Source organism: Eschrichtius robustus, chromosome 5 (genome assembly GCF_028021215.1).
Source record: "Eschrichtius robustus isolate mEscRob2 chromosome 5, mEscRob2.pri, whole genome shotgun sequence".
In the NCBI taxonomy this organism is placed as follows: Eukaryota; Metazoa; Chordata; class Mammalia; order Artiodactyla; family Eschrichtiidae; genus Eschrichtius; species Eschrichtius robustus.
Window position 1 is genome coordinate 130,103,964 of NC_090828.1, and position 21,972 is coordinate 130,125,935.

The 21,972-nt window shown below is 47.0% G+C and overlaps 1 long non-coding RNA gene across 4 annotated transcripts in view; it reads right to left on the reverse strand.

The window, feature by feature from the left end:
- Positions 1 to 3,127: 3,127 nt before the first annotated feature.
- LOC137764962 (uncharacterized) overlaps positions 3,128 to 21,972 on the reverse strand; it is a 36,179-nt gene continuing 17,334 nt past the window's right edge. For 2 of the 4 annotated variants that reach the window (XR_011074092.1, XR_011074090.1), the window contains exons 4-5: positions 4,438 to 4,533; positions 3,128 to 4,242 (exon numbers count right to left, since the gene is read on the reverse strand). This is a non-coding gene — a long non-coding RNA (uncharacterized lncRNA). Of the gene's footprint in view, positions 4,243 to 4,437; positions 4,534 to 10,614; positions 11,813 to 21,972 lie in introns of those variants that run through there. The other 2 variants (XR_011074093.1, XR_011074091.1) reach the window with 2 other exon arrangements.

The following is a 21,972-nucleotide window of genomic DNA, read 5'->3' on the forward strand; positions in this document are numbered from 1 at the left end:
TGATTCCATATATATGTGTTAGCATACTGTATTTGTTTTTCTCTTTCTGACTTACTTCACTCTGTATGACAGACTCTAACTCCATCCACCTCACTACAAATAACTCAATTTTGTTTCTTTTTATGGCTGAGTAATATTCCATTGTATATACGTGCCACATCTTCTTTATCCATTCATCCGATGATGGACACTTAGGTTGCTTCCATGTCCTGGCTATTGTAAATAGAGCTGCAATGAACATTTTGGTACATGACTCCTTTTGAATTATGGTTTTCTCAGGGTATATGCCCAGTAGTGGGATTGCTGGGTCATATGGTAGTTCTATTTTTAGTTTTTTAAGGAACCTCCATACTGTTCTCCATCAGCCCACTTTTATTAAAGTCTACACCACATAACTCTGCAATGCATATCATTCTGGATTTGTCTCCAATTCATTCACCTCCAGAGTAGGATGTATGAAGAAAGAATAGGAAATCCTACTTGTGTTATTATCTGGCTAAAGAGTAACACAGACTTTACAAACGTCTAATTCAGGATTTGCCATTGTTGGCCTCACTGGTTCATTAAGTCAGACCCTCAGGCTCACAGTATGGTGGGAATGATAATGACTCCCTCACTCCTCTGATTGTTTCAGCGTCTTGTGACCTACACAGTGTATGTGGAAGTTATGGATTACATCATCTTAAGTAGTAGAATATTTACAGCACTTTGTAATAAGATGTGGAGTGACCATGAATATCTTTTGTACCCTAAGAGGACTGTAGGTTATCTCTTGGCAAAGTATTTTGTTAAAAGTAATCGATTTTAACATGAGTTATAGAGTCTTCTTTTGCAAAAAAAAAAAATCGTTCTAAATTTGCTGGACTTTTTTGTTACGAAACTGGCTCTCATAGTGTAACAGCTGGAATATTCTTAATTAAAAAAAAAAAAATCTATCCTTTCCAGGTAAAAGTAATATTTTAACAAGGAGTAATAAATAACTGTTTTGCCAAAGTAATGTGTGCTATAGTAAAAGTACTCTGAGCACAGATGTTTGGAGATGTTTCCATCACTGTGTAATTTTCTTCTTCAAGATAATATATGTAATACTTTTTCCTTAAAATGCTCTAGTATTTGCATACCTAAAAAAACCTTGGAAACAAGTTTCTAACCTATTTAAAAATTTTCTGAAAGGAGAGCTTCAGTGGATCTCGAACCCATTTGTTAAAAATATAACTTTTGATTAGCTTACAAGAATTGACATTAAGGAAGATGGAAACTGATTAGCTGACTAGATGAATTTCAATAAAAACCTTTGCATCATTGCTGGATGGGATTTTTTTAAATGAGCATCTTGGTTTAGTAAGCATAGCCAACATTGCATTTCTTCCATTTGGATTTCTATGTCTTTATAAAGATTCTTTTTTCAGCTCTGACAACCATTAAAACGAAGTGTTTTTTAAAAACTAAACTTAGCACCAGAACTTTGAATCCAATGGTCTATCACAAAGGGTTAAACCAACATTAAAACATATTCAAATACATTTTTCTAAAACTAATAATAATTTTGAATGAGAACAAAATGTCTTCTGCCATTAATAAATAAAAATAACTTTTTAAATACTAAAAAGTATTACTTAATGCACCTTTATTGCATCCCCTTTTGTTTCTATAAGTATTTAGTTTCCTTTGAATTTCTTTCTTTTTATATTTAGTTCCTTTTGTCCCATTGATAAATGCAATCTTTTAAAATTTTATAAGTATTGACACTTCTTACTTTGTTTTTAGCTCACTCTCATTAGTCTCTAACTTTGTGTATGTTTTATCCTGAATATAACACTAGTGTAGAAAGAGATACATATGGTTTATAAATAAGTAATCATAATGGGGGACTGATGGGGCTGCATGATCAAAAGTGTATAGTGATCACTCTTGCTTCATGTGAATGCCTTGCTTCACCAATAGACTGAAGGCTCCTTGGTGACAGAGAGAGTGACATAATTCTTCCACCACTTCTCTATCCCACCCAACACCTGGCCACTGCTGGTCAGGAAACACTTGTTGAATGGAGGGACGACAGATCAGTGCAGTCAGGAAAGGATGAATACAATTGTCGAGGAGGCTGGGAAGATGCCCTCCCCTCCTTGGAATTCCACTTGCCTGGGAGTCAGAAGACCTGTGTTCAAGTCGTAGCTTTGCCACCAACTTCTTTAGTGACTTTGGTAAGGGTATTACTAATTTTTTTTTCCTTAGCTACAAAATTAAGTTTCTCAAACTTCAGGCATTTATGTACCAAAAGGATTTTTGCCATTTTCTCATAATCCTTAGCCTCTGATTAACCTAATACTTCTCTTTTTAAAAACTCACTTTTTTCACAAGCCTTACGTTAAACAACAATAGCCTGAAATCATGGGATTAATGAAATAGTTATTTTTGTCTACTGTACATTAAAATAAGTATATAACTATTAAAGTATAAAATGTTCATATCCTTGTTAGCCAGAGTGTATGCACCATTCTTTGGAAAACGTGGAGCCAGATGGTATTTCTAAGGTCCATTCAGCTCTGAGCCTTGTGAGTCCGTAATTCTATAAATGGGGAGATCCCTGACTTCCTTAGGGCTCTACAAGTCTGGGCATCAAGTTGGGACAGAGGCTCCCACCTTATTTCCGAAACTCAGGAAACACTTCCTGCTTTCCATCTGGATCATGACTTCAGACAAACTCTTGAGGATAAAAGTAGGATCACTTTTATTTCAATATGACAAGCTCTGTCATATTGAACCACTCCAAACCAGAGCAATATGATACTCTACACATGAGTTTCTGATGATTTCTTCTTAAATTCCAACTTTTAACTCAAATCTTCCTTTCCACCCACAAGCACTGAAGCAACAAAGTAGTATTGCCAAGACTGTGGACTTTATATGCGAAGTGACAAGGGAACTGAGACCCATGCTTTGAATCAGGGGACTGGTTTCTGGGTCCAGACTACCAGCAACTTTTCAGCACTGTCACAATGGGCAAGTCACCTAAAGTACCTCAGACGTAAGTGGAGCTGTGACTGGTCCCGTCCCTTGCGCGAAGGATGGAGACACATACGACTATTTTAGCGTGTGCACACACTGCTGCTTTTATTCATACGACAAACATTGCTCTGCTCCAGGGCCTGCGCTGAGCATGGGGGGCACAGCAGCAGCCAAAACAGAGAGCTCTGCCCCCATGGAACTTACATTCTACTAGGAGGAATCAGACAATAAGATACTACATCATCAAACAGTGGGGGATTTTAGGAGGTGGAGAAAAATAAAGCAGGATGGGGGGATGGGGGATACTTGACAAGAATCAGGGACTCATTCTTCCCCCGACTGCAATTCTCCTCCACACCCTTCCTATCAGCTCCCCTGTTTCTCCCTCCACACTCTCCCCCAATTTCTAAACCCCCTCATGAGTCAGGCCCCATTACTCAGTCACAACTAGTAGCATGAACCATCCACCAGCCCCCAGACCCAGACATTGTGATGTTCCCCATCTGGTCCTTGTCAGACAAGCTATTAGCCTGGCCCTGAACTAAACCAAGCCAGACCTGGAACCTCAAATCTAACCACAGCTAAAGCAGAAGCCCAAGCAGCCTGCTTGTAGGACCTGGGTAAGTCACTCGGCTTCTCTGGGATGTCAGGTCCCCTTTTCTGTGAAATACAGAGGTGGGATTAGGTTATTTCTAAAGGCCTTTCTAGTACGAAAATTCCTCAAGTGTAATTATCAACCACAAATGAGAATGCAAAAAATATTGAGAGAAGCGGATTATACCCAAACCATGATGATACTCCTAAGACCCTATAATGACATTAACCCTGAAATGGGGGCAGAAGATGGAACTGATGTAGCCCCCAAAGCCATCGCTGACCTAAGAGATCTTGGGGAAATATTCCCTATAGGACATACAACACTACAACATTGAATTCCTGTCATCTGCCAAGCGCTGGGCTAGACATTCATTTAATTGTGCCCACGGTCCTACGAGAGCTGGCTTAGATCTTTACAGCACTTTATACAAGATGAATCGCCTAGTAGATTCTGCCAGCTCCTGCCATTCTCGGCTCCACGGTGCCTCCTGCCTGTCCAGAAGAGGGCAGAGTTTCTGGGCCAGAGGTCATACACTGGAGGCCTGCATCTGGCCCACAGACGTTTGACTTGACCCACACGTGCAGTTCACCTGTACCGTATTTTCAAAAAATATTAGCTTGTAAACAACTAATTTCACACTGAAAAAAAAAAAAAAAAAGACTTTATTTTTTTTGCAAAAATCTGAGAGTTTAGCCCACATTTATACCTGGTACTGGCTGGATATGGGCCACAATAGCCGCATGAGACAAGGCATGTGCACACCAGTTTGCCACAGACCCCACCACTCTCTATTGCCTCTGGGTCAGCCCCCTTCACTCATTGAAAATACTTACCTGGACTAGTTCCAGACTCCTGTCCTCTGTTCCAGACTTTTGCCATGCCAGGATCCAATGAGTAATGGGACACTGAAAGGTTCTTGGCCAAGTGAGCTGTAGTGAATGTACATTAGATTTATGTAGAAGCCAGAAATGAAAATAATAATAGCTACCCTCCATGGAGTGCCCACCCCACCAGAAACCTGTGCAAAGTGCTCTCACTGGGCATTTCATCTTGTCCTCGTGGCAACCCCTAGTAAACTTCGTTTCCAAAAAAAAGGACATAGAAATTCAAGAGAGGTTAAGTGACTCATCCAAGGTCACACCTTTGATATTTCGAGCCTAGATCAGCCCTACTTGCCTTAAGCCAGACTTCCCCTCATCCCCACACCTTGCATTTGTCTAGTCCTTTTGACTTTTCCAAGATGTGAACTCTTGCTCCATTATCAAAATCAGGATTTTGTTCTAAACTAAATGGTGTTTGAAGGGGTCAACCAGACATATTTACTCACTTGTACTGATGGCGAGGATGGCAGGGCAGAGGCAGGGCTAGAGGCAGACGGAGATAGCCTGGCAACAGTTGAGCCATGTCAAATTTGGGAGTGTTTGTGCGACCCATTAACAAGCATGCCTGTGTCTTTTGCAAGACTTCAGACATTCCAGGCCACCAGGCTGATCAAACCAATTTAACGGGGCTAGAGGTGAGGGTGAGCTCAGATTTGCTCAATGTTAGGCTGTGTCTGGGCACACAAAGTCGTGCATTTCTCCCTGACTGGTCAATACCACTGCAGCAAGGAGAGAATTAAAGAAAAATGAAAAATGAAAACTGCACATGTTGCTGGTGTTAGATCATCCTGCTGTTTGCTGGTTTGTTTTTGTGATAGATGATCCTCTAGAATCGGCTCTCGGCCCCGATCACGATGGGACAGTTGTCCTTTGATTCAGCCCGTCCTCACTGAGGGTCGTTCTGTGCGAGGTACGTGCAGCAGACGACTCAGACGTGATCCTTGCCCTAGGAGAGACTCCCATGCCACTGGGGACAGACAGACGTGGAAGCAAAGTGCTCTGGGTGCCCCTCTAAAACTCTGAATGAGGAGTTGGGTCACTTGGCCATGAGTTTTGTGACCACTCCGGGGCTCACTTTTCCTCTCTCCACAAGGGTGACAATGTAATACCTACCCCACAAGTTCATTGTGAGAATGACCTCACTGGGCACCAACAAATTTTAGTTCTTCTCTTCCCGATCAAAAGGGAAATTGGAGGGCGAATACTTCCTTTGTCCTCTCACCTCACCCCAACGAAGCTTGACACCTTGGTAGATGCCCCTGGGGCTCTCAGAAAATCCTCAGGCCTTGGGATCTAAGGAAGGATGCTGCGACCCAAGATCTCAGCATCTTGAAGAAGAGAATCTAAAGTCTGCAGAACAAAAGAGGAAGGTCCTAAAAATAGCTAAGGGGAGAAAAAGAGGTGAAGGGGTTCAGGGGCCTTTTGCGAAGAATATCCAGAAGGGCAGATGTCAATTTCAATTCAGTTACGCATCTAGCTTTTGAGTGCTTGTCTCCTCAGCTATCAGGGTGGGAGTCACAAAGACGAATCATATCCCGCCCCCTCTCCGAGCGGTTAGACTGTAGATTAGTGAGATCTCTGGGGTCCAGCCGCTAGTCAGTCAACCTTGTGCCTTGCTTACCATGCAGACGCCCAGTAAGGGTTTGATAAAGGTGTGACTAGACTCCTGGTGCCCTATCATAGAGCCTTCTCTGTGTTCTTCAAAGCCTACCCACCACTATATCCCTGCTCCATCATCACGCATGTCTCCCCAACCTGAAGCCACCCCGGGCCCTGCAAACCCTTCAGACTTCCTAGGATCACACTCTATACCAAACGCTTTGAGACCAAAGTTGATTCTGCCTGTACAGTGCACAAACTATCATTTGCCAGCACACAGTAGGAGCACAATGAAAATTAACGAATCAAAGCTCCTTGAGAGCAAGGACCGTGTCTTTCTCTACGTCCCAGGCCTATTTGGTATGTTAATAAATTCTTGTAGCTGAGCTGTGTGCTTGCCACAGACAGAGAACATGCAGCAGCCTGGGAGAAGGCGGAGACAATGTCAGTTAAGTGGGCCTCGAGGCCAGAAGTGGCACTGGCCGTCCATCCCAGGGCGGACCCATGTGGTCACACACAGTGGCTCAACAGCCGGGAGTGCCTGCTAAAAAGACCAGCCCTCTGACTCCTTCCGCAGCTCAGAACCCCGGGCTGTACCTGCCCGCAGTCTGAGCCGCTGCCCTGCCCAGTGAGTGCACAGCAAACGTTCTCTTGGTGAACAATGCTGAAACCTGAACCTGCTCTGGGTGAAAAGCCCCATAGAGGGAAAATGGTTGTTTGCCAAGTGATGCTTTTCAAAGCACGCATTTGAAAAGTTTAGAAGAGATGAGTCACAACCCTTAGCCTTTCCCCTCTTTGGATCAGGGCGATAGTGATTGAAGGATAGCTTTAGTATTTTTCCCAAATTCAGTGGCATTAACCTATTTAATTAATTAGACAAAGGCAACATCTTTCTGGTTTGCATATTTAAAGAAGAAATGTGAAACTGTTTAAATTTCCCGGAGCTTGGCACTCATTATTTTCCAGTGAAGTGATGAGATTTGTAGCTCCAAAACCAAATTCAAGCCATTTAAGAAATTTCATGTCAAGCCCCTCAAGGCCAGGTTTGGTCTCACATAATTTTTCTGCTCAGGCTCAAGTCTAGGCGAGGAAATGGCCCAAGGAACACAGGAGGTCCCAGACTTCTTAAGGCTGGATGGTCCTCCCACCCGGAAATTCTCTTCCGAAATGTAAGTAGCCGAGAACCAACCTACATCCTTAAACTCCAGGGAAAAAATATCTCATCCTGGTTGCGACGAATTTGATACTTTTGTGCTCTGTGCAATATGTGTGATATATAATCCGTATCAGGATTTCTAATCCTGCATGTAATATGCTTCCTGGAAAGAGAGTAATTCTTTGCTAATCTTTTTGAGTTTATTGCATTTTCTGTCTGGGAGTACTCGATTCTAACGAATCCACTTCTGGCCTTAAAAATCGCTCACTACATTGTTTGTCTATCTCGTAATGTTATCAATGGAGTCCGGTTATTTATTTGATGAAGAGCAAGGATTGTCCTCCGAGACCCCTTTCTCTGGTTCTTTAACAATTACAATAACTGAATCATTATGCAGGAAACTAAACTCCCATTCAAAATGAATTTTAGATTTTGTTCCTATGCTTTCTGCACATTGAATTGAAAGTTCATGAGTTTTATGACCCGGTTGTGAGGGTGCAGACGAGTGCTAGGGAGGGGAGGGGGGGATTCGAAACCTCTTGGCTTGTCATACCGAGAAATCACTGTATAAAATTTTAATTATCTATCTTGAAGTAATAATAAATGTTTGATGAGATAATAATGAGACATGCAGGGAAATGTTAATGAACGTGTGGAACATAAAGAGTTTAAATAAAGGAGGAAGCGGGATCGCTTGGTAATCTGCTGTTACTATTCATGTGTTTGCGACAGTGTCCTGGAAGGATGCCTCATGGTCTTCCTGCAGTCGGAATAATATTGTGTTTGTTTACGGTGGAAACAAAGATCTTTGCATATTTTTCCACTGGCAAAACTGTTACCAAAATAACTCCTAGGTTTCCCTGGGATCTGGAGCCCTGTCCTGAAGTTCCATTTCATGATTTTCTCACTGTATCTCTGGGCTGGTTCCTACTTCCTTGTTGCTACCGGCCAGAGAGAACTTGCACAAGAATGAGGACAGTATCACAGTATCGGAAGCCTCAGGTCGCTGACGTCATCAGCAATCGAGGTGCTGGGGGAGGTTCCCAAGTTAATTTCAGCAAAAAATCAGAAGGTGTGTTCTCTTTCGGTGGCGTTGTTTACTTAGAAAAACACCATATAATTAAAACCACTTTATGAGTTGTTGCAAGAAGAGAAATGATGACTCACGCGGCAAGATTTGTGGTTGGCGGGGAGTAGGGGGAGAGTCGGGGATGGGGATTCTACTCAAGTGAGAAATAGAAAGTTGTGGCCAGATGGGACATTTGCAAATAGTTTTAATTTTTCCCTTATGCTTAGCGGGGCCTTACCCCACCCAGGACTCCAGGAAGAGGCAGAACCAGAAATAAGTAGGATGTGCGAGAGCCTTTATCTGCTGCAGGACCAAACACCTCGGCATCAATTCTGAAGCAAGATTTGAGCAACACAAATGCCCTCGAATGTGGTAGAAAGAGGATGGGGGGAGGGGAACACTCAGAACTGGCTCCACGCAGACTTTACATTTGGCTCTTGCCGAAATATTTAAACGACCGAAAGGAAATTTTCATCCGATAACAGAGGGGTGGCCAACACTCCAAGTCTTGCAGTAGCAGAGGTAACTTTCGGTAGGTACTTACCATGTTCTAAGGCCTGTATTAAGCACATCACAGGTATTAGCTCATCTGGTCCTCAAAGCCCCAAGACATAGGTACTCCTACACCCATTTTGCAGATTCCATAACTCAAGGGTGGAGAAATTAAGAATTTGCCTCAAATCACAATGCCAGTAAGTGGAAGAGCCAGGATCAAAATCTAGTCTCTCTTAAGTTGAAACCTGTGGGTTCTCTCTGCGCGAGGTGGCACTGCCCCTCCAAGCCCTTCCCTTGCACTATTGGGGTGACATATTCCATGCATCGACATGGGGCACGCCTCCAGCACCTACTGTGTTACCAGCCCTTCCAGACCCATATGTACTTGCTGCAGAGGTTGGGGACGGATGGCCACCTGGACTGTCAAAGGCCTCAGAGTGGAGTTTAGGGACCACCTTGGACAGACCACTCACTTTACAGGCCAGGAAATGGGGAGGCCTGGTGTGGGTTGGGTGGGAGGGGGTAGGAGAGTGGAGATAGGAAAGATCTCTCACCTCAGTGCCTGCTTTTCAGGACCTAATTGTTCATGCACTTTCTGGTCAACTTCATAAAACCACCTCTCCCAGCACACAACGCGTCAGAAGGGCTCTGCCCTTTAGAGCATCCAAGTAGGGGCTTGATGGGAGGAAGGGGAGGAAGGAAGAGAGTAAGAGGAACTAAGAAAGAAAAAGGGAAGAAAGTAAGAAAGAAAAAGCTGTGCCTGAATTCCAACAAAACATATTCCGTTGGGACTGAATTCCTTTTTGTTTGCATGTATCACCGACTCAGCATTTCAGAGGGCACACCAACGGCATTCTCACACAAAACTGAGTCAGACTCAAATTCCACCATTACGACTTAATACATCCAGTATGTAATTTGCACTTAACGGAGAGATATTTGGGACCGTCTCCCCTCCCACTCCACCCTTCAGACTCCCAGCTCCACAGCGGGAGGTAGGCCTCAACGCAACACGACCTTCGTGTTCAATCTTCTGATGCCAGTGGCGGTTGGCCGGCTGGAAAATTCCATCAGTCTCCTCCGAGGTCCTTGGGCCTGGACCCTGGTTCTCTGGCAAGAGAGTGGACCCTCCTGGGTCCTGCTTCACTGACATTCTGGAACAAGCCTCCAAGGCCCAGAGCCCGGAGAGAAACGGGGAGCAGAGGACCCCAAGCCCTTCCTCCAGAGAGAGTTACCTCATCAAGTTGGGTGCCCTCCCTCTTCCCTAAAGTTAGAGACTAGCCTGGCGGACGCCGGCTCTGAAGGTGGCCACAGAGGCTGGTTTCCCTTCCGAGGCCCGCTCTGTACTGCCCACAGTGTATACGTTGGTCCTCGTAGCTCCTCACCAGGCCAGACCAGGCAGGCTTTGCAGAGATGCCCCCGCCCCAGCATCTGCAGAGCAAGCTGGGTGGTGACAAGGACATAATTTAAACTGTTGCCTAGTGTTCTCCTAAGCCACGGCCTACTTTGCGGGGGGGAAAAAAAAAAAAACCCTTCATCTTCAGGCAACAGCTGGAAGGCTTGGATGAATGGTGTGGCTTCAATGTGGAGGGTCACAGAGTCCTGATCTAAGGGCTGCGAAGGCTTGCTCACCCAACTGTTGACACTCAGTAAACGAACGGGGCAGGCGGGGCTGGTGTGGGCATCTGGGGAAGAGGGCGCCCACGCCCCCCAACCCCCCCAGCCAGAGAAAGAATAGGAAGCGACTTCTATTCAGGCTTCCCAGGGGTCCCGGCTCCCCCTCCGGCCCCTTCCAAAGCCACCAGGCCCTATCCCTGCCTCCAAGTTACCTTGTATTATAACAGGATTAAAGTATATTTAGCTCCTCTATTAGCATACTTTAGCCCCATTTTGGCCTACTTAAGGCTTCCGGCTGGCTTTGATCACTTTTGCGTTCTACTGGCCAACAGGAGGGCCTGGCACACCAAAAAAAAAAAAAAAAAAAAAAAAGGGTTGGGGGGAGGGGAAATCAGACTGTGAAATTATCCCGAGGCTCCTTTTCTTGTTCCGAGTATTCTGTGGGCTTCCTTAAACGGCCCAGTTTACACCCAGAATGGACAGGAAAAGAGGTAGTAGGAACCAACAGTAATTAGGTCTTAGTTGGAAGAGGAGAGAAAGGGTTTGAGCATCTCCTAAGAAAGGAGGGGGGGAACCCTATAATTTCTACAGTGTCTGCCTTTTTATTGCTTGCATTTGCATATAAATTAAATCCATATTGTAGCTTTAAGGCAAGTCCGGGCTTAGAATTCCACACAGCTCGGGGTCCCATTGTCTTACAACCAGTTCTAGGCGGCAGGGAAATGAAAAGGGAGGGGACAGCAGAGGAAGGCGAAAGTCAGCTTTGTACCGGTTTTAATTGCCTGTTTGTTTTCTCCGCCAATTACGGGCAAATTAATATTTAAACTTTGGGAGGCTGTGAGGAAGTGCTTACAAAATAGGTTTCAGCCTCCGCGGTGTGCGGCCCGCTGCTTTCAGCCATCCTATGGTTGAAATTTCGTGGTGGTGAAAGAAAAAAATCATCATCGGAATGAAGGAACAGCGTGGACCTAGATCCTGTTTCAATTTCTTCTCTCGTGGTGCCCAGGGCGCCGAGATGTCCCTGTGCTTCTGGAATGACCCAGGGTTGCCGGGAAGGGCGCCGGCTGGGTGTCCCTCGCTTTCTTCAGTTTTCCTGTTGACCAGAGGTCTGGCCCAGTGACACTCAGCTGTGTGACAAGTGGTCTCGGGTTAAATTCTGATTCAGTGGCGTGTCGCCAGGGAGCCTTCAGATGCGGGGTGAAGCCACTTTCAGAAACCCACATGCCGTCCTAGCAAGCACCTCAGGACGGGAGTGATGTCGCAGGTCTGCGAGGAACATGGTGGGAAAGGGTCTCCCTGCTGTCTTAAAACTATTCCGAAGTAGTGGGAAGGAGTGGGCTTCTCCCTTGATGTTCAGCCTGGTCCAGCCATGGAATGGAAGCACGGAACCCCTGAATCAAAAAGTAATCATTTACACAAGATTCTAATAGAATGCCAAGAAGGCAAGAAGTCCCAGCTAGGCCCGTGTATCCCTTTTGTGGGATGTGTCATTTGGGTTTATTTCTTTAATTAATATAGGTACCCTACACTGATCCCTCCTCCATCCCACTCCCCTCATCTCCCAAAACATTTCTCCTCCTTAGTGCTGCTGTGGACGTGTGTCGTCTAATTCGGGAGGAGGGGTCAAGTGAGTTATTGTTGTTATTAAGTTCCTCTTATAAATCTCCATTCTGACATTACTTCAATAAATGGTTCCACGGAGTGCTTGGCACCTCTTTGGAGTTATTTGCCTTTGTGAAGCCCCCTCAGAGCCAGTTTGTCTAAGTTCTGTAACCGTCTACACTCTTGGAGTTGATCTGTCTAGAGGTTTTTTGCTCCCACCCGTTTCCTTTTTTTAATTTCCATAATGTTTCTTTCCTGGAAAGAGAGCCAAAAATGCTTCAGCTTCCCAAACACAGCCTCTCCTTTCCTTTGTACACAGAATCTCAGAAGAAATCCGTAGTTTCCCCCCATGAACAGACACTGCTTCTCCCCTGCATTGAGGTCTTCTGATTCTCATTTTCCTTCTCTTCAAAGACTACTCCAAAGGCTCCGTGTTCCTCGCTGAACTGCACAGGATTTTTTACTTCTTTGAAACAGACCCTTCATGACTCCTCCCTGACCGGGTCCCACGTGGGCACTGCCAGATGGGATGCAGTTTCCTGGGAAACAATGGTGAGTCTAACTGGGTACATTTTGCCCATTTGCCTGATCTGTATCTCCGGAAAACGTAAGCTGCCCACACGGGAGATGCCAATTTCAGCACCTCCCACTGTGTGTCCAGAAAAAAGAAAAGTTCAACCTGGTAACCAAATTTTTTTAAGATCAGTCATTGACTGACTAGATGTTATCAAGTTGTTTCAAAATAATGAGAATGATAAGAATGGAAGCAAATATTCTTGAGTGTTTACTCCAAGTCAGGCTCAATGCTAAGTGCTTTAGGGCAGAACATGTATCTCGTTTTAATCCTCACGACAACCCTAGATGAGCTATGTACTATTTTTTATCCCGATTTTACAGATTATGTAACACAGAGAGGTCAAGTAACTTACCCTAAGTCCCACAGCCTACAACATGCACAGCCAGGATTCAAACCTAGGCCACCTGCCTAGAGCCCATTAGTTAACATAACCATCTGCCAACAAGGTCACCTCAGTGACACCAGGTAACACGGGCATCTGGGAGGGGCTGAGACTCTGCACACCACACCCCGACTCACATCGCCTAGTGACAGCCTGCAAGGTGCATCCCCATTTCGCTGATCAGAAACTGAGGCTCAGAAAGGTGAAGGATCTTGCTGCTATCTATTGTTAAAAGATCAACTGAGGCATATTAAAATGTTTGAGTTTATTTGAGCAAAAATTGATTGGAATCAGGCAATGCCAAGCCTGAAGTAATTAGGCACCTCACCAGAGGAGCCAGGAAAGATTTTATACAGAGAAAGCACAGAGGCAAAGAAAGGAAGTTATTTGATTGGCTAAAGCTTAAAGCCTAGTTGGCTGTTTATGACTGGTCGTCTTTAGTGTTTTGATTTCATAGCTTTGAGGCATTTATAAGCTTAGATTTTGGTCGGCTTCCTTAGGTCACCACCAAGGCTCATCAGTGTAACGGCTTCCTCGCCTGCACTTAGCACGATATTCCTCATATGCGTAGAGCCCGCACTCAAACCCAAGGCAGCGGGGCTCCAAATGCCACCTTCTTCCCACTGTACCACCTGCTCGCCGTGTAGACGACACCTGGGCGTAAACAGCCATGTTGGTAATACCCACTGACCCCAACAGCTAGCTGACTCCATCACCACCCTTGTAAGTACCCGCAGGGCAGGTATGCATGCAGCACTGCTGGGGCAGGTCACACAGGTCATCACAGATTCTACACAAAAGGCTGCGTGACTGTCCCTGTCCTCACAGACCACACCCTCCGGGGTTGGGGGACAGAGGAAGCCAGACAGACACTGGGAAATGGGCCTGTGATTTGACCTAGCCATGTGTTTTCAAGATCACGGGCAATTCCAATGCTCTGTTTTGATTCCAGTGGATGTGAGGGTTCCTAGACCTGCTGAGCCAGCCCGGCTCCTCCCCACCCCCAGGCCTTCTGTGGCCCGCAGCTGAGCCAGTCCCAGACACAGCCTCACTCCCAGACCTGCGCCTCATCAAGGCCACTGTCACCCGGAGTGAGACTGTCACTAGGGGGTGAGATTGGCCTGGAGATCCTCCTCTCTGAATCTCAGATAGCTGAAGCCTTTAAAACAGGGAATATATGCCCACGACACAAAATTCAAAAGGGACAAGAGAGCACACAGTGAAAAGTTCCCCTCCACCCCCATCTCTCAGCTCTGCAGTCACCCAGTTATCCTTCCCAGAGGCAACCACTGCCACTATTTTTATGAGTATATCCTTCCAAAGACATTCTGTGCATGTGTAAGCAACTTCGTATATATATGTATGTCTATGTAGATACACAAACACATATATATGTATATATATTTGTTGCTGTTTATAGAAATAGTAGCATTTGTTGTGCAATTATACTTTTCACTTAACAATATATATGAAGGATTATTCTATATCCATGTACAACGCTGTCTCATTCTTTTTAATGGTTATGTAATATTTTATTATATGGATATACCATAATTATACCATAATTTATCTAATAAGTCCTCTAAGTTGTTTCTTAATTACTTGACTCTTATTTGTTGTTCCCAGTGCTGTAGTGAAAATCTTTGTATATGATCACCTTGCAAGTGTGCTAACATATTTATAGGAAAACTTCCTGGACCTAAAAGGAAATGTGCATTTTTCATTTTGATAGTTGTTACCAAATTATTCTCTGCAGAGATTTTATCAATTTATACTTCCAGCAACATTATATAAAAGTGCCTGTTTCCCCACAGCCTGGGCAGCACAAGGTGATATGGAACTCTTTGCTCTTCGCCAGTCAGGTGAAAAGCATTATCTCATATTTTAACTGTGTTATTTCTACTATTATGAGTGAAGCTGAGCAACTCTGCAAATGCTTAAGAGCCATTTGAACTTCCTCTTCTGTGAATGATGCACATGCTTTGTCAAATTTTCTGTTGAGTTGGTGGTTCTTTTCTTATTAATTTATAATGGTTCTTTATGTACAAAGAAATTCACCCTTTCCTGGTATGATAAGTTGCAAGCATTTTCCCAGTTTTTAATTTAATTTTGTTGGCTTGTTTGTCTGTTTGTTTCACCTAAGTGGCCATTCTACAGCCTGGATTCTACTTTCACGTTCCCAAACTGCGAGTTACTTGATAAACACGATGGTGTTTAGAGATGCTGATACTATTGACATTTTAAGGAATCAGAAGTATAATAACACTGCTGAAATTCAAATTGCCAGCAGTTCAACAAACAGCTCTAGATCTCAGTATCTTGGCCTGTGGGATGAGGGGATTAGACTAGATGCTATGTAACTTCCAGTCAACTCTTGCCTCCTGTCCTTCCCTAAATCATTCCTACAGCTCCCGGGTACCCCTGGGCCAAGGGTCTGGCTGCCCACTCTGCTCCTGGGCATTGCTGCTGGATGCAGATGCGCGAGGCTTCCTTGGCACAAGGGCCTTGCCTCGTCTGAGCCACAGACTCTCGTCCCCCTCCTTTGGGGTAAGCCTCTGCCATCACCTCCACTGGGCAAGTGTACTGAATTCACACCCAACGCTCTCTGGCCTGCAGAGCACAAAGTAGACAGGAATCTGGGTCACCAAATATAGCCTTTAACTTCAGCCTTCCCCGCCAAAACCCCCCAAACATCCTCTTACACGTGGATGGTCACCGAAGCTCCCTGGCTCTGCCTTTGGAGTTGCTTTTTCGATCTACACTCAGCATCTACAATCGCATAAGAAGATACCCACTGTTTGTTTTCAATTACCTGGATGATATAAGCAAGATAGACTTGGGGGCTTGGGGTCAGGTAATGCACTCCACAGAACCTGAAGAGTGGTGACTGTGCTGGCCTTTGGTACTGCCATCATGCTTTTCTGGACAAACGCTGATTTCCTTCCGTTGGTCTGTGTCGTCCCCTGGGAAATTTATATTTCTTCCTGGCATCCATCCTACATCTTCTCTGGCTACCACGGAGACAAAGAACTCCTTCCCTGGCTTTGAGAATGGCTCGTTTTAGAATTCCTCGCCAGCCTCTCAAACAAGGCCCTGGTCTGGAATTTAAGAAGCCCCTTTTCTCCCTCCTGCCCTAACTCACAGCCTCAAATGACATTTTCTGAGATCAAAAACTCCTCTTTGAAACAAAACAGCATAACCCCTCTTCTGGCCTCGTGGCAAAGGCCTGTCACTTAAGCACATAATTTAAAGGGTATCGGGGTCTTTGTAAAAAGGAATATTCTCTACACCCCTCGAGCTGAGCTGGCCAGACATTTTTACCTTCAGGATCACTCCTTTGAATGAGAAATAAGTAAGACTATTATATCCAAATGCTCCACTAGGATTGACTATTTTGAATGCCCTGGGCCAGGGCTGGGTGCTGGGGACAGAGAGGTGAGGGGTTCGGTTTGCCCCCTGGTGACCCAGTGCAGGCAGCCAGGAGAGCCCAACAAAGTTCTAGTGGATCGGACTCACAGCCCTGCCTGGGAGAAGAGCTCAGGGTAGCAGGCTTTCTGATGTTCACCTTGGGAGGCCCAAAGCATCTCTGACCTTGAGAAGATGAGTTGTGGGGCAGGGGAATTTCATGCTGTACAGCTCTATTTGTGCATCAAAGGGGAGCAGAGAGAAGAGGGACAGTCGGAAGGAAGGAGGTGCCCAGAACACCTCCCAATTTTGCCAGAAGTAAAGCCTGGGTCCAGCCTTGATGCAGCATGCCTGCCAGAGCCAGCCCCAAACACCCCTCTCAGCGCTGTGCTATAAACAGGTGTAGTGCTGCATACGTACAGGGGGGGACAGACCCTGGGCCAAGGGCTCTGCAGGCGTTATTTTACTTAAACTATCCCCACTAAGAGGGAGAAGAAACAGGCTTGGATGAGTAGAATGATTTGTCCAAGGTCACCCAGCTAGGAAACTAGAAGAGATGAGACTAAAATGCAGGTCCGTTCACCCCAAACTGACATGTTTAACCAATTGCACTTGCTGAGCGGGACAAGGGCCAGAGGGACACAGAAACCTTTGTTCTTTCACTGTTACCCGAAACAGACCAGAGGCCACTGCGGGCCTGGACATGTGATCAAGCTTCTCTACAGAGCAAGGACCCGTCTGACAAGCAACAGATCACACGCTGTCGGGCTAGATGGAGTCTCAAAAAGCATCTCGCTTTGCAAGGGTTCACATGTGCTCCAAGGAACCCGAGGGGCCAGCACAGCATCCAGGCCGACCACGAGGCTGGCCGGGGTCTCCATTCTCAGCCACGTCAGTATCCTCGTGGTCTTCACAAGCTTCTGAATAAGATACCATTTAAACAAAGGGATCCTTGGCCCCAGATGTTTACAGACCACTGAACTCTGGAACCCTCAAAGTGTCTGGTGAGAGGATGTCAGAAGGTTGAGTTGTGTCAGGGGCCTGGGCTGGGCTGAGCGCAGATCCCAGGTCTCTCTGAGGTCCAGCTCCATCCTCGGCCTGGGAGCACTTGTGAGAAAGCAGAGTATGCAGGGAAACCTGCTCCTGTCAGGTAGCATGTGCCCCGGATGCCAGCATAGGGTGGGTCAGGGGGCCAGGGGATCTGAGGGGCCCCCAGGCACTGAGGACCAGCAGAGAACACCTGTGCTTCAGGTCAGACGGCCTGGGTTCAGCCAACAGCCTGCACACAGCATGAATGCAGTCAAGGGTCTTCACGTTACGCACCAAGCCTGTTTATCACCCACGCTCTAGTCAGCAAAGCGTGGATTTCTGTGTATGTCCAAGTGAGCCTGGTTACCTTGGCCTCTGAGTTTCATTTTCTTCAGCTGCAAAATGGGGCTCATCAATCCTTCCTCACAGTATGTGCCCTCGCTTTGGAACTGAAGGCCTATTATTTGATTTCCTTGTGCCTCCGTTTCCTTGTTAGCAAAAGGAGGTTAGTAATTCCACCTCCCTCATATTCTTCCGGGGGGTTAAATGACTCCACATCGCTAAAGCACCTGAAACAGTGTCTTGCACGTACTAAGTGTTACACATGTACATATACATACATACAAGTATCAGCACTTGTTCTTCTTGTTGTTGATCATGTTAAGTCACCGTGGCTGTGTCTTTGTGCGTTTGGGTGGCTCTTGTTCTCTGGCTGGGGAGGCCCTCATCTTCTGTGTTGTTTGGTGCCCCTGCGGCACCTGGAATGTTCTTCAGCCCACAGTGGATGCTCTGTGACTTCAACCCTTCTTTCAAGTCTTCAGTGTTCTTTCACCGAACACCTCCTTAGGTATCTCCGGTCCCCAAAGGGTCCGGCAGAAAACCGCTACTATTCTGCATTGGCCAAGTGAAAATAACGATTGTGGCCACACAGCCGAGGTGATCTGGGCCAAACTCAGAAGGCCTTCGCCTTTCACAATGCGTTAAAATGACATCTTCTGGATTACTACCCTGACTCTGCACCTGGGTCGACAGACAAGAGAGATGCAGGAGGCTGTCTTCCTTTGCTTTTCCCACAGCGGAGAGGAAGCTCTGTCCAGAGCCTCCCAACACCTACGGCCAGCCAGGCCTGCTCTGGGCCTACGGCACACCCACCTCGGGCAGGCCCAGATGTGCGGGGTCTCCCAGGGGGCAGGCCCCGGTCCTGGGCTCGGAATCTTGCCCATCTGCGCTGGCATTGTTCCTTCCAGCCTTTGTCTCCTGCCTTTCCTTCCCACAGCTTCATGCGGCTTCCAGAATGGTCCTTTCCAAGGACGTGTTGTCATCAAACACACACACACACACCCCACCTCCATCAGGCTCACGTTCATAGAACCTCCACCCCCGGCAGGCCTCTGCCTGCCCCCCGCAGCCATGCCCTGGCAGCCTGCGAAGGCCCCTGGGCCCTGCCACGGTGCCTGCCCCTGCACACAGGCCCTTTATAAGTCCCTTCAAAGGGACTTTACGGCTGAGTACTTGCGGAAAATTTGCCACTTCCGGAGTTTTCTCTCTCTCTCCTGTCTGCCACTGGGGCAGGTAGGCCAGCACCCTTTTCATAACAGCCCAGTTTGCTTTTCCATCCAGAGTTTTCCCCAGAGCCCTCCAAGGCAGCCCATCCTCCTGAAGGAGGGACAGGAAAGCCACTATCCCTGCATCTGCCTCGGCCAAGCTGAGCAAACTGGGTACTCAGGAGTGTCAAAGGGATAATCCCCCTGCCTCCAGGCAAGTTATTCCAGGGCATCAGCTGTGCTTCCAGAAACTGAGATTCAAAATCCATTCCAGAATTTCAGAGCTGGGTGGTGAGCCTTGGTCCCGTGCGGTCTGAGTCCCTGTGTTTGATAGTGAGGGAAGCCCAGCCTTGGAGGTGGGCGTGACCGCCACCAGCCGCAGCAGCATTCCCACTACCACTTACTGGGCACCCACTGTGTGCAGACACTGCTCATTCAATCCTCATAACAGCCCTGCCAGGAAGACTCCATCAGCCTTGCCTCTTTAAAGAGGAAGAAACTGAGGCACAGAGAGCCTAAGGAACTTGCCCCAGATCCCTTGGAAATATGGGATCCAAGATTCAAGCCCAGGCAGAATTCACCACCGCACTGTGTGCCCGGGAAAGCTTAGACCCAAGTTCTAGCTCTGCCACTCACTTGCTGTGTGACCTTGGGCAAATCACTCCATCTCTCTGAGCTGCTGACTAAGATGGAGGAAATAATACCTACCTTTGGATAGCTAGCAACGATGCAGGTATAGGCCTGCCCGTAATGAGGGCTCAATAAATCAACCCATTCATTCTTGCCTGATCCTTGTAAAATCTGAGAAAAGCCCACTCTCACCCTGAGATGGTTTAATGTGGTTGCCTCCCTTCTTTGCATTCATCCAATGTCAACTGGAACTGGTTTCCCAGCTAACACATCCAGCCTCATGATGGAAGCCCATCCAAGTTCTTGTGTAAAGACAGGGGTCTGCAGTAGGACTTTCTCAGGGTCACAGGTAGATTTGCCTATGAGGTATACCTTTAACCTGAACTGTGCACTTTATGTGTAGACACCTTTCAGGAAACACATGACCATTCATGGAAAGCCTCTGTGCCTTTGCACATGCTGTTCCCTCTTCCCGCATCCTTCAAAACTCACTGTGGGCAGCATCCCCTCCAGGAAGTCTTCCCTGATTGCACCCATGCCCACCAACTCCTGGGGTCTCACGTCTCCCACTCTAGGTTTCCTTAGCACTCTGTCCCAGCAATTACCATCCTACTTTCTTTTAGCACTTAAACCACTCCATCTCAGGGGGCTGCTTCTCATCTTCCCACTCAGTGGTCCTCACCTTTCCAAGTGCAACAAAATCCCCTGTGGAGCTTTTTAAACAGACACACACCAGGGCTGCACCCTTGGAGCTTCGAGGTAGGTAGGTCTAGCATAGGACCCATGGAATCTGGATTTGAAAAGCTGCAGGGGTGGTTCTGCTCTGCACCAGCAGTGGAGAGCCCTCAGGGCCAGTCCTGCATCCTGGTCTCCATAGTAACCCCAGCATCCAACAGAGACCTGCACCCAGTTGGTGCCCAAAAATTATTCACTGGATTAATGAGTTTTGCCTCTCTTTTCCTCCTATCCTCAGATTTTTATCAACCTCTATGCACAATTTTGAGAATACAGTGGGGAAGGAGTCAGGAGGTAGAGGGGAAGGAGAAGGCACTTCCAGGAAGAAAATGGGGAATTCAGTAATTCCTTGGCTAACTCAGGCCCCTAAAGGCCCTTTTGAATCTAATTGTTAACAACTATAACCTTAACACCCTTGCTTTGGTGGTTCTTGATGGCTCTCAAAAGGGTTCCTCCTATGAAAGAACAGGGCAAGGGTGATTAACCCCATTTCACAGATTGCCTCAAAGAATTTCAGAGAAGGCAGAGGTCCAAGAGATTATTCTAGCGATAGATATCTTGTTTATTTTTAGATCAGGAATGAGGCCCATGGAGAGTGAGGAGCTTCTGATGGCCAGAATGAGAACTCAGGTCTCTGGACATCCATGGTCCCTTGGCTGCCTTAGGGGGCTGACCCTGTACAGCCAGGAGAAGGGAGGCTAGTGGGGGGAGGGGGTTCAGCTGCCAGCTTGACAGCTCCACCTTCAAACAGACCCCCTGTCTCGCCCTTCCCTGACTTCACTCTCTTTCTTTATGGCTCCTGACGTTGAGGAAAGTTCTCAAAGGTCCCTGAGGTTCATGGGCCCACGGAGTCAACAGCCTGAAGTTCGGCCCCTGCAGCCCCTCTGGTTGTTTCAGGCCTTCTCCCCAGTTAGAGCCTCAGTGCAGTGCTGCATGTGACACAGCAGGTGGCCTCTTCCCTAGAGGGGCTTCCAGGACAGCTCTCTACCCGAGGCCAGGCGCTCCCCACACGCACCATCACAGCTTCCCGCCTCTGGTCCTCCCTCACACATGGGTGATTCTCAGGGCACTTCCCTGGGCCCTCTTCTCCTTTCCCTCCACACCCTCCCTGAGCCCATCTTGCTCTCACCCACGCAAGAGACCCCAGATCTGCACTTCTGGCCCATCTCTCTCCCGGACGCCATGGACCACCATGGTCATGTCCATCTAAAAGTCTAACAACACCCATCCCCAAACTCAATATGTTTGTGATGAATCTCACTATCAACCCTCACAAAAGACAGATCTGTCCTTCTTCCTTCACTCCCAGCCTCAGTAACCCCATCCCCAAACCTGGAAAGAGCCTCAGCCTCTGCCACCACCGCCCCCTCCTCCAGTCCCATGGATTCTTTTTTATAAGCATCTCTTGACTTCTTTCTCAGCCAGCTCTCCTTCCCAACGCCCACCCACCAGACAAGGCCTCAGCTGCCAGCCTCCCTGCTTCACACACCGCGGGTCAGGGCACTGCCAGGCCACATCACCTTGCTCGGCCCAGGCCCAGGCTCCCAGAGGGCGGGGAAAGGGAAGAGTCTTCTTGTACTGTCCATCACAGTGCTAGACTAAGAAATAAGGTTTTGTGGTGCTTTTCGAACTTTTTTTTTTTGGCCA